Consider the following 13,602-nt stretch of genomic DNA (forward strand, 5'->3'; position numbering starts at 1 on the left):
CATGCATCATGTTGTTGCCATCAAGGGTAAAAAGATGAGGTTTTCATCATTGGTTTGAGATTATCCCTCTACATCATGTCATCTTGCTTAAGGTATTACTATGTTCGTCATGAACTCAATACACTAGATGCATGCTGGATAGCGGTCGATGTGTGGAGTAATAGTAGTAGATGCAGAAAGTATCGGTCTACTTGTCTCGGACGTGATGCCTATATGTATGATCATTGCCTTAGATATCGTCATGACTTTGCGCGGTTCTATCAATTGCTCGATAGTAATTTGTTCACCCACCGTGATATTTGCTATTTGGAGAGAAGCCTCTAGTGAACACTATGGCCCCCGGGTCTACTCCACACCATATTTTCAGCCTTACACTTTTTACTTCGTTGCACTTTCCGCCTTCAGATCTCACTTTGCAAACAATCTTGAAGGGATTGATAACCCCTTTATAGCGTTGGGTGCAAGCTTGTTTGTGTTTGTGCAGGTACTCTGGACTTGACGAGATTCTCCCACTTGATTGATACCTTGGTTCTCAAACTGAGGGAAATACTTACAGCTCATGTGCTGCATCACCCTTTCCTCTTCAAGGGAAAAAACCAACGCAAGCAAGTCTCCGTCAACGTGTCAATTTCTGGCGCTGTTGTTTGAGAAGTAGCAAGAAGTATTTCTGGCGCCGTTGCCGGGGAAGATCAAGTCAAGAACCCATCCAAGTAGGTGTCGCAAACTCATCTCTTGCATTTACTTTGTTTGCCAGTTGCCTCTCGTGTTCCTCTCCCCCACTTCACAATTTGCCTTTTTCATTTGCCTTTTTCGTTTGCCTTTTCCGTTTGCCTTTTTGTTCGCCCTTTTTCTCGCTTGCTCTTTGTTTGCTTGCGTGCTTTCTTGCTTGCCGAAGTCACCATGAATGAAAACATCAAACTTTGTAACTTCTCGAATACTAATAATAATGATTTTATTAGTACTCCGATTGCTCCCGCCACTAGTGCGGAGTCATACAAAATCAATGCCGCTTTGCTGAATCTTGTTATGAAAGAGCAATTCTCTGGCCTTCCTAGTGAAGATGTCGCATCCCATCCCAATACCTTCATTGAGCTTTGCGATATGCAAAAGAAGAGAGATGTGGATAATGATGTGATTAAATTGAAGCTTTTTTCCTTTCTCGTTGTGAGATCGCGCAAAAACTTGGTTTTCTTCTTTGCCCAAAAATAGTATCGATTCTTGGGATAAGTGCAAAGATGCTTATATATACAAGTATTTTCCGTTGGCTAAGACCATCTCTCTCCATAATGATATCTTGAATTTCAAGCAACTTGATCATGAACATGTTGCACAATCTTGGGAGAGAATGAAATTGATGATTAGAAATTGTCCCGCTCATGGCTTGAGTCTTTGGATGATTATTCAAATCTTCTATGCTGGCTTGAATTTCGCTTCTAGAAATATCTTGGACTCCGCCTTAGGTGGAACATTCATGGAAATCACGTTAGGAGAAGCCACAAAACTACTAGACAACATCATGACGAATTACTCTCAGTGGCAGACTGAAAGGTCACCTACTTGTAAGAAGGTACACGCTATAGAAGAAATTAACTCGTTGAGTGCTAAGATGGATGAGTTAATGAATTTGGTTGCTAGTTGAAGTGCTCCTTTAGATCCTATTGATATGCCCTTGTCTTCCTTGATTGAGAGTAGCAACACTAGCTTGGACGTTAATTTTGTTGGTAGGAATAATTTTGGCAACAACAATGCTTTTAGAGGAAACTATGTTCCTAGGCCTTTTCCTAGTAACTCCTCTAATAACTTTGGCAACTACTACAACAATACTCATGGAAATTACAATAGATTACCCTGTGATCTAGAGAGTAATATCAAAGATTTCATCAACTCACAAAAGATTTTCAATGTGTCCATAGAGGAAAAGCTACTCAAAATTGATGATTTGGCTAAGAGCGTTGATAGAATGTCTAGTGATGTTGATGCTTTGAAAGTTAGATGTGCTCCTCCCAAGATCAATATGGATGAAACTTTGAAAGATATGCGTGTTTCCATGATTGAGAGCCAAGAAAGAACCGCCCAAATTCGTGCTAGACATGAATGGCTTAAAAAGGCATGTTCTCGTGATAAGAATCACGAAGATCTTAAAGTGGTTGGTGTGAGTCCCATTGAATCTTTGTTTTCTTGTGTCAAACCTAATGATGATGGGGCTGGATATGAATCCACTTTGGTTGAAAAGTGCCCCAATGATTCGGAGTCCATCTATCTTGATGCTAAAAGCATTAAAAGTGGAGTAGAGGATATTAAAACTTCGAGTAGTAATGAAATTACTACCATGGATTTGAAGGAATTCAATTATGATAGTTGCTCCTTGATTGAATGCATTTCCTTGATGCAATCCATGTTAAACTCTCCACACGCTTATAGCCAAAACAAGACCTTTACCGATCATATCGTCGAAGCTATGATAAAATCTCTTGAAGAGAAACTTGAATTGGAAGTCTCTATCCCTAGAAAGCTTCATCATGAGTGGGAACCTACCATCAAAATCAAAATAAAAAACTATGAATGCAATGCTTTGTGTGATTTGGGTGCTAGTGTTTCCGCGATTCCAAAGTCTTTATGTGATGTTTTGGTTTTAATGAGATTGATGAGTGTTCTCTTAATTTGCATCTTCAGATTCTACTGTCAAGAAACCCATGGGAAGGATCAATGATGTTCTTATTATTGCAGATAGGAACTATTTACCCGTGGATTTCATTGGGCTTGACATTGATTGCAATCCTACATGCCCTATTATTCTTGGTAGACCTTTCCTAAGGACTATGGGTGCTATCATCGATATGAAGGAAGGGAATATTATATTTCAATTTCCTTTAAAGAAGGGAATGGAACACTTTCCTAGAAAGAAAATAAGATTGCCTTATGAATCCATGATGAGGGCCACTTATAGTTTGAGCACCAAAGACGACGATACGTGATTCTATCGCTTTTATGCCTAGCTAAGGGCGTTAAACAATAGCGCTTGTTGGGAGGCAACACAATGAATTTATCTTTTTCTTTCTATTTTTTTGCGTCCACACCATCATAATTCTGTTGTGATTGTGTTTTTTGTGTTTCTCTTTGTGTTTGAGCCAAGCAAAACCTTTATGACTAGTCTTGGTGAGGGTTCTTTGATCCTGCTGGAAAAAGACAGAAACATTTTGCTCACGAGATGATTTTTCATTTTTATTCAGAAAGAGCTTTTGAGTTGATTCTTTTTGCTGCTGGTTGATATACCTTTTTCCCACGTAGTCGTAATTTGTCAGAATTTTTAGGTACGAGAAGTACACGAAGTATACAGATTGCTACAGACTGGTCTATTTTTGACAGATTCGGTTTTTGTTGAGTTGGTTGCTTGTTTTGATGAAACTATGGTTAGTATCGGGGGGTGCTAGCCATGTAAAAGTGAGAATACAGTAGCCCAAAACCAATATAGATAGAATTCAAGTTTGCTACAGTACCAAAAGAGGTGGTAGTTTGTTTTCTTGTGCTAATGTTATCACAAGTTTCTGTTTAAGTTTTGTGTTGTGAAGTTTTCAAGTTTTGGGTGATATTCTCATGGACAAAGAGACAAGGAGTGGAAATATCTCAAGCTTGGGGATTCCCAAGGCATACCAAGCCAAATTCAAGGACACCAAAATGCCTAAGCTTGGGGATGCCCCGGGAAGACATCCCCTCTTTCGTCTTCAATCCATCGGTAACATTACTTGGAGCTATATTTTTATTCACCACATGATATGTGTTTTGCTTGGAGCATCTTGTATCGTAGGAGTCTTTTCTTTTCTTTGTGTCACAATCATCCTTGCTGCACACCTTTTTGAGAGAGAGAGACATGCACTCATCGTGATTTTGCTAGAATGCTCATAGTGCTTCACTTATATCTTTTGAGCTAGGTATTTTGCTCTATGTGCTTCACTTATATCTTTTAGAGCATGGCGGTGCATGACTTGGTAGTTGGATTATGCTATGAAAGTAGTCCCAAAGGTGATAGGTACCCAAAGAGGATACAAAACCTCCATCTTCATGTGCATTGAGTAGAAATAGAAGTCTTGATTCCTCTCAATTAGTTTTGAGACATGGATTTGGTAATATTAAGAGCTATGTTAGTAGGGTGTTGTGAATCTAGAAATACTTGTGTTGAAGTTAGTGATTCCCGTAGCATGCGCGTATGGTGAACCGCTATGTTAGGAAGTCGGAGCATAATTGATCTATTGATTGTCATCCTTTGTGTTGAGGTCGGGATCGCGCGATGGTTAACACCTACCAACCCTTCCCCTAGGAGTATGCGTTTAGCACTTTGTTTCGATTACTAATAAAAACTTTCGTAACAAGTATGTGAGTTCTTCATGACTAATGTGAGTCCATGGTATAGATGCACTTTCACATTTCACCATTGCTAGCCTCTCTAGTGCCGCGCAATTCTCGCCGGTGCACAAACCCACCATATGCCTTCCTCAAAACAGCCACCATACCTACCTACTATGGCATTTTCATAGACATTCCGAGATATATTGCCATGCAACTCCCACCGTTCTGTCTAATGACTTGTGTTATCACTCTCATATTGCCATTGCTTGATCGTAAGATAGCTAGCGAGATGTTCCAACGTCATACGCCAAGCTAGATCGTTGCACATCCCGGTACACTTCCGGAGGCATTTCCTATAGAGTCATCATCGTTCTAAGCTTTGAGCACTGAGTAAATAAAAGTGTGATGACCATTGTTAGAGCATTGTCCCATGTGAGGAAAATAAAAAAAGAGGCCAAAGAGCCCAAAAATAAAAATAAAAAAGAGAAAAGAAAAAAAAGAAAATAAAGAGGCCTAAGATCCCAAATGAAAAAAAAAGAAGAGAGAAAAAGAGAGAAGGGACAATGCTACTATCTTTTTCCACACTTGTGCTTCATAATAGCACCATGTTCTTAATTATTGAGAGCTTCTTGCTTTGTCACTACCATCTGCTAGTGGGAATCTTCATTATATAACTTGGCTTGTATATTCCAATGATGGGCTTCCTAAAAATTGCCCTAGGTCTTCGTGAGCAAGCAAGTTGGTTGCACACCCACTAGTTCTCCTTTTGAGCTTTCACATACTTATAGCTCTAGTGCATCCCTTGTATGGCAATCCCTACAATGGGCATCTCCATAGCCTTTTGATGCGCCAAGTCAAGGTGACCATCTCCTCCTTTTGTCTCACAACCACCACCACACTCTATTCCACCTATAGTGCTATATCCATAGCTCACGCTCATGTATTGCGTGATAGTTATAAAAGGTTTGAGAAAGTAAGAGTGCGAAAACAGTTACTTGGCCAATACCGGGGTTGTGCATGATTTACATTAGTAGTGTGAGGATGATGGAGCATAGCCAGACTATATGATTTTGTAGGGATAACTTTACTTGGCCTTGTTATTTTGAAAGTTCATGATTACCTTGCTAGTTTGCTTGAAGTATTATTGTTTTCATGTCAATAGCAAACTAATGTTTCGAATCTTACGGATCTGAACATTCATGTCACGTGAAAGAAGTTGCAAAGGACAACTATGCTAGGTAGCATTCCACATCACAAATTCAGTCTTTATCACTTCCCTACTCGAGGACGAGCAGGAGTTAAGCTTGGGGATGATTGATACGTCTCCAACGTATCTATAATTTTTGATGGTTTCATGCTATTATCTTGTCAAACTTTGGATGTTTTGCATGCCTTTTGTATATTTTTTGGGACTCACTTATTAACTCAATGCCAAGTGCCAGTTCCTATTTTTTCCATGTTTTTTACCCCTTTCGGAGGGGGATTTTGAACGGAGTCCAAACAGAATGAAACTGCCAAAAAGATTTTTTTCGGAACAGAAGAAGATCGGGAAGCCGGAGAATCAGGGCAGGGGGCCACCAGGGACCCCACAAGCCCTCATGGCGCGGCCAAGGTGGCGCGCCCCCCTGGCTTGTGGGCTCTGTAAGCCTCCTTTGCCCTAGGTTTTGCGCCTATATATTCTCTAAAATCCCATAAAAATCAGGAGATCATCAAAAGTACTTTTCCGCCGCCGCAAGCTTTTGTCTCCGCAAGATCCCATCTCGGGCACGTTCTGGTGCCCTGCCAGAGGGGAGATTTGGATACGGAGGGCTTCTTCATCAACACCATGACCTCTCCGATGATGTGTGAGTAGTTCACCATAGACCTACTGGTCCATAGCTAGTAACTAGATGACTTCTTCTCTCTCTTGGATCTTCAATACAAAGTTCTCCATGGTCTTCAAGGAGATCTATCCGATGTAATCTTCTTTTGCCGTGTGTTTGTCGAGATCCGATGAATTGTGGATTTATGATCAGATTATCTTTGAATCTTATTTGAGTTTCTTCTAATCTCTCTTATGCATGATTTCATATCCTTGTAATTCTCTTCGAGTTGTGGGTTTTGTTTGGCCAACTAGATCTATGATTCTTGCAATGGGAGACGTGCTTGGTTTTGGGTTCATACCGTGCGGTGACCTCACCCAGTGACAGAAGGGGTAGCGAGGCACGCATCGTGTTGTTGCCATCAAGGGTGAAAATATGGGGTTTTCATCATTGGTTTGAGATTATCCCTCTACATCATGTCGTCTTGCTTAAGGCGTTACTCTGTTCGTCATGAACTCAATACACTATATGCATGCTAGATAGCGGTCGATGTGTGGAGTAATAGTAGTAGATGCAGAAAGTATCGGTCTACTTGTCTCGGACGTGATGCCTATATGTATGATCATTGCCTTAGATATCGTCATGACTTTGCGCGGTTCTATCAATTGCTCGACAGTAATTTGTTCACCCACCGTGATATTTGCTATTTTGAGAGAAGCCTCTAGTGAACACTATGGCCCCCGGGTCTACTCCACACCATATTTTTAGCCTTACACTTTTTAGTTCGTTGCACTTTTCGCCTTCAGATCTCACTTTGCAAACAATCTTGAAGGGATTGACAACCCCTTTATAGCATTGGGTGCAAGCTCGTGTGTGTTTGTGCAGGTACTCTGGACTTGACGAGATTTTCCTACTGGATTGATACCTTGGTTCTCAAACTGAGGGAAATACTTACTACTCGTGTGCTGCATCACCCTTTGCTCTTCAAGGGAAAAACCAACGCAAGCAAGTCTCCGTCAACGTGTCAATTTCTGGCGTTGTTGTTTGAGAAGTAGGAGAGGCGTTCCCAGACGTGCGCCCCCACGAGCCGGGAGTGTGGCAGCAAGCGTTGAGGGCACATGAGTTCCCCGCTCAGGAGATCAACAAGCTGCAAGGGGCATGGGCCATGCACGCCTCACAAAGCGTTGGGGCCCCACGTGCTCATGAGGCCTCAGGAGCCAGCCGCCCCCACGAGAGGGGTAGGCTCCCACGGCACGTGAAGTCAAGCGACCTGACGCGCATGCGATAGCCTGGCCATCAGCTCCAGTGTCTCACGAGTGTCGGGGGCTGGCGCGCCCCTGTAACCACCCTGTGAGCATTCCATGGTGAGGGTTAGACACGACGTCTGCGCCAGGACTTGTCCTCGCAGCATCGAGAAATCTAAGTGAACGAGTTGTGGCCCATGGGCTCACCACCCATGCAAGTCATCTTGCTAAGGTCCTTAGTGTCGCGCCGTCCCGGAGAACCGTCGGGGTCAGATGGAGGGGATGCGGCTTGGCTCGCGCTACCGCGGGGTAGGTGCCTAGCTGCATCCTGTAACGACTCGCCTAAGGACACACTCTTATGGTCATGCGGGCGTGATGGAGCTCATGTTTGGGCCACACGAGCGCTGGGCCGACATGCACACTCCCACGCCAAAACACACGGAAGCACGTGAGGACCGGGTTAGGCACTCCTGAGCCTTGGGCCTTCGGTGTCCGCCCAATCTTCATCGCCCGTGACACTCTCACATAAGGATGAGTGGGATGTATACCCTCAGAGACTCCTTAGTGGAAGCCCACGACGAGCCTCATCATGGCCTTGGTGGAGGGCTCTCGCCACGCACAAGGGGAAGTCCCTATGCTCCGTGCTGGCGGACTGACTGTCGAACCGCGACTATGCCCACGCCCTTGTGGAAGCCCCTTGCATCGCGCCTGGGGATCGATCGAAGAAGACGTCCCGCGGGCCACAACTAACCCAGACCGACCCGTGCTGGACACGGCAGTCACACTTCTTTTAGGTTGACCCATGCTGGATACGTCAGCCACATTTCATTCTAGGTTGACCCGTGTTGGATACAACATTTGCTTTTCTTCCTTTCTTTCTTCGACCTGTGAACAAGCTGACCAGGCTGACCCGTGATGGAAACGGCAGTCGCACCTCCCCTTTTTGGGCTTATAAACAAGTTCGCCTCGGGTCTTAATGAAGGTCGTGGTCTTCTCGTTTTTATGGAGTTCCGTTGGTTTTCTCTCTTCTTACCATGACCACACCCATTGGAAGCCACATGCCTTGCGCTCGGGAGAAGACAACGAAGAATGCCCCCGGGGCTGCGCCACCTTATAGTGGAAGGCCCTCGGTCCGGCAGCCGCACGTCTCCCCCCCACACGGCACGCGCGCGCTGGCCTTGCCTTGGGCCTCACGCTCGCGGGGGCTTGGCATGGTGCCTTTGTCTGGGTCTGGCCCGACGGTGCTGGAAACCCAGAGAACTTGGTTCTGTCTCACGGGCACACCCATGCACCCGTCACCTCATCAAGGCCCTTGGGGCCTATACTCCTCGTGTAATGCCCAAATACAAGCGGGCGAGCGCGTACCGTCGGGACAAGGCATTTCCTCTGCTGGACTTCCCTCAAGCGGCCTCGCGAGGCTAGCCCCGTGATGACCCACAAGTATAGAGGATCTATGATAGTCCTTTCGATAAGTAAGAGTGTCGAAGCCAACGAGGAGCAGAAGGAAATGACAAGCGGTTTTCAGTAAGGTATTGTGTGCAAGTACTTAAATTATCGGTCACAAATAGTTTTGTGATAAGATAATTCGTAATGGGTAGCAAGGAACAAATGTAAAAATGGTGCAACAAGGTGGATCAATCCTTTTTGTAGCAAAGGACAAGCCTGGACAAACTCTTATATAAGGAAAAGCGCTCCCGAGCACACATGGGAATTTATGTCAAGCGAGTTTTCATCATGCTCATATGATTCGCGTTCGTTAATTTGATAATTTGATATGTGGGTGTGATACGTCTCCAACGTATCTATAATTTTTGATAGTTCCATGCTATTATCTTGTCAACTTTGGATGTTTTGTATGCATGAATATGCTATTTTATATCTTTTTTGGGACTAACCTATTAACTCAGTGCCAAGTGTTAGTTTTTGTTTTTCCGTGTTTTTGACCTTTTTTAGAGAAGAATATTAAATGGAGTTCAAACGGAATAAAACCTACGGGATGATTTTTTTCCATAACAGAAGATACGTAGGGGACTTGAGAACCAAGGCAAAGGACCTCGGGGGAGGTCACAAGACCCCTAGCCGCGGCCTGGGGGCGCGCCTAACAGGCTTGTGGGCCCCCTCGTGGCTCCTTTTCCCTACCTCTTCCGCCTATAAATTCTCTAAAAATCCAAAACCACCAGAGAGAGCCACGAAAATACTTTTCCGCCGACGCAACCTTCTGTCTCCGGAAGATCCCATCTGGGGACCGTTTTGGTGCCCTGTCGGAGGGGATTCGGACACGGAGGGCTTCTTCATCAACACCATTGCCTCTTTGATTATGCGTGAGTAGTTCACCACAAACCTTTGGGTCCATAGCTAATAGCTAGATGGCTTCTTCTCTCTCTTGGATCTTCAATACAAAGTTCTCCATGATCATCATGGAGATCTACCCGATGTAATCTTCTTTTGCGGTGTGTTTGTCGAGCTCTGATGAATTGTGGATTTACGATCATATTATCTATGAATATTATTTGAGTCTCCTCTGATCCCTTATATGCATGATTTCGTATCCTTGTAATTCTCTTCGAGTTGTGAGTTTCGTTTGGCCAACTTGATCTATAATTCTTGCAATGGGAGAAGTGCTTGGTTTTGGGTTCATACCATGCGGTGTCCTCACCTAGTGACAGAAGGGGTAGCGAGGTACGCATCGTGTTGTTGCCATCAAGGGTAAAAAGATGGGGCTTATATCATATTGCATGAATCTATCCCTCTACATCATGTCATCTTGCTTAAGGCGTTACTCTGTTTGTTATGAACTCAATACACTAGATGCATGTTGGATAGCGGTTGATGTGTGGAGTAGTAGTAGTAGATGTAGAAAGTATCTGTCTACTTGTCTCCGACGTGATGCCTATATGTATGATCATTGCCTTAGATATCATCATGACTTTGCGTGATTCTATCAATTGCTCGACAGTAATTCGTTCACCCACCGTAATACTTGCTATCATGAGAGAAGCCTCTAGTGAACACTATGGCCCCCGGGTCTACTTCACATCATATTTTCAGATCTACACAACTACTTTGTTGCACTTTTCACCTTCAGATCTCACCTTGCAAATAATCGTGAAGGGATTGACAACCCCTTTATAGCGTTGGGTGCAAGTTTGTTTGTTTTTGCGCAGGTACATTGGTGCCTCATCTTGATACTCCTACTGGATTGATACCTTGGTTCTCAAACTGAGGGAAATACTTACTGCTACTGTGCTGCATCACCCTTTCCTCTTCAAGGGAAATACCAACGCAAGCTCAAGACGTAGCAGGGTGGACCGGTGCTTGCTACTTATTACTTACCAATGCCTTCCCCTAGGCCCAAATAATGGTAAAGTTTCATGTAGTCGACGTTCACATGACACCACTAGAGGAGAGACAACATACATCTTATCAAAGTTTTGAAGGAATACCAAATTCACAGGATTACTTATAACAAGACTTATCCCATGTACTCAGGAACAAACTTAACTACTCACAAAGCATATTCATGTTCATAATCAGAGGAGTATTAATAATCATAAAGGATCTGAACATATAATCTTCCACCAAATAAACAAACTAGCATCAACTACAAGGAGTAATTAACACTACTAGCAACCCACACGCACTAATCTGAGGTTTGAGACAAAGATCGGATACAAGAGATGAACTAGGGTTTGGAGAGGAGATGGTGCTGATGAACATGTTGATGGAGATTGACCCCCTCTCGATGACAGGATCGTTGGTGATGACGATGGCTTCGATTTCCCCTCCGGGAGGGAAGTTTCCCCGGCGGAATAGCTCCGTCGGAGCTCTAGATTGGTTCTATCGAAGTTCCGCCTCGAGACGGCGGCGCCTCATCCTAAAAGGTCTGATATGATTTTTTTTTCCAGGTCAAAACCCCTCATATAGGAGAAGATGGGCACCCCCTGGCTTGTGACCTCCTGGTGGGTCCCCTACGGTATTTCTTTCACCCATAATTTTTTTATTCCAAAACAATTCTGCGTAACTTTTCAGGACTTTTGGAGTTGTGTAGAATAGGTCTCTAAGATTAGCTCCTTTTCGAGTCCAGAATTCCAGCTGCCGGCATTCTCCCTCTTCATGTAAATCTTGTGAAATAAGAGAGAAAAGGCATAAGTATTGTACCATAATGTGTATTAACAGCCCATAATGCAATAAATATTGATATATAAGCATGATGCGAAATGGACGTATCAACTCCCCCGAGCTTAGACCTCGCTTGTCCTCAAGCGAAAGTCGAGATCAATAAATATGCCCACATGTTCAGAGATAGAGGTGTCGATAAAATAAAATACGAACATGAGGGCATCATGATTATCTTTAGAAGAACAATACATGTTGCCATATAATTTCTTATGCTAGAATAACAATTCATTTACAAGGTAAACTATGAATCAAGAACTCTATTGAGAACTAACAAACTATGTTTTTAGTCATCGAACCGATTCCAATTTATCACAACGTTGGAAAGAGTCAATATAAGAGCTTGTAAGGAAGATTAACATACTCAATCATCTTATGGTCTTCCATAATTGCTAACACTCACGCAGTACCTATGAGGTCAAAGCTTCAATCGAACACATAGATAGATAGGGGCTTATAGTTTTGCCTCCCAACTATTTACCTCAAGGGTAATGTCAAAAATAATAACTCATGGTCACCCACATCCGAGTGGTTATATTTGTCTAGATCATTCCCCAACACATGACGCTTGCCAAAATATAAAGGCGAAATAAAGGAAATGGTGAATATCACCACGACTCTTACATAAAGGTAAGTACTAGAAAAGTAAAGGTAACAGATAGGCCCTTTGCAGAGGGAAGCAGAGGTTGTCATGCGCTTTTATAGTTGGATGTGCAATCCCTTAATTAAAAAGAACGACACTTTATATTGCCCCTTGTGATAAAGACCTTTATTATGCAGTCTGTCACTTTTATTTCTTCTACATCACAGGTTTGTACAAAGTTTATTTTCTCCGTACTAATAAACCACACATATTTAAATAGCAATTTTTATTGGTTGCACCGATGACAACTTACTTGAAGGATCTTACTCAATCCATAGGTAAGTATGGTGGACTCTCAAGGCAAAGTTGGGTTAAAGGTTTTTGGATGCACAAGTACTATCTCTACTTGGTGCGGGAGTTTCTGGCTAATATGAGGTGGAAGCAAGCGACACATGTTGAAGGATCTACAACCATATAACTTCTATTCAGAAATAAGCAAACATAACTCATTATCTTGTCTTCCTTGTCCAACATCAACCTTTTAGCATATGATATTTTGATGAGTGATCACAATCACAAAAGATGTCTAAGATAATATATTTATGTGTGAACTTCTCTTTCTTTATTACTTCCTCATAATTGCGAGAATGACCAATAGCTTTGTTTGTCAACTCACAAGAAATTACAATCGACATACTTTTTACATGCGAAGTCATCACTCCTCATAAGATCATTATGCATGTTCTTTTGCTTTTATTCTATATTTCTTTCTATTTCTTTTCTTAAGATCATATGGCAAGCAAGCAAAGCCCTTGACTCAAAACTACTCTTTATTATATAACTATCAGACTTGCTTACATAGGGGGGAAATAAAAATAAAAACTAGATCACACTAAAACTTTATTCTACTAGATCAAGATAAAACTAAAAGGATCGAACAAAGAAAAACAAAAAAATTAAAAAGGTGTGATGGTGATACGATACCGGTGTGCCTCCCCCAAGCTTGGCACAAGCCAAGGGGAGTGCCCATACCCATGTGTTCAATTGTATTTCTTCGAAGGTGGTGATGTTGGAGTTGTGGATGACGTTGGAAATTTGTCATTCGTCTTCTAAGGCATGGGCTCGCTATCGTGAAAAGATGAACTAGTCTTCGGAATCCTCAAGCCTGCAGCCAAACTCATTTTCTTAAATCTATATTCATACTTGCAGTTTTGGTTTTGTAGGCCATTGATCTGGGCTTGGAGGTGCACGATTTTCTCGTAAATCTTGAAGATGTGATCCCAGAGGTTCTTGGCATCCATCTTGTGCTTGTGGGTAAACTCCGCACTCATTAGGTGATTGGCATTAAGTCCTCGCTCCACAATCCCTTGGCACTTGAAGACTTGTTGCTCCATTTCTTCGAGCCTTGCCTCCATGCTTCCGGTCTTCTTCGGCCCCTCAACATCACGAATGT

This window comes from Hordeum vulgare, chromosome 2H, assembly GCF_904849725.1.
Source record: "Hordeum vulgare subsp. vulgare chromosome 2H, MorexV3_pseudomolecules_assembly, whole genome shotgun sequence".
In the NCBI taxonomy this organism is placed as follows: domain Eukaryota; kingdom Viridiplantae; phylum Streptophyta; class Magnoliopsida; order Poales; family Poaceae; genus Hordeum; species Hordeum vulgare.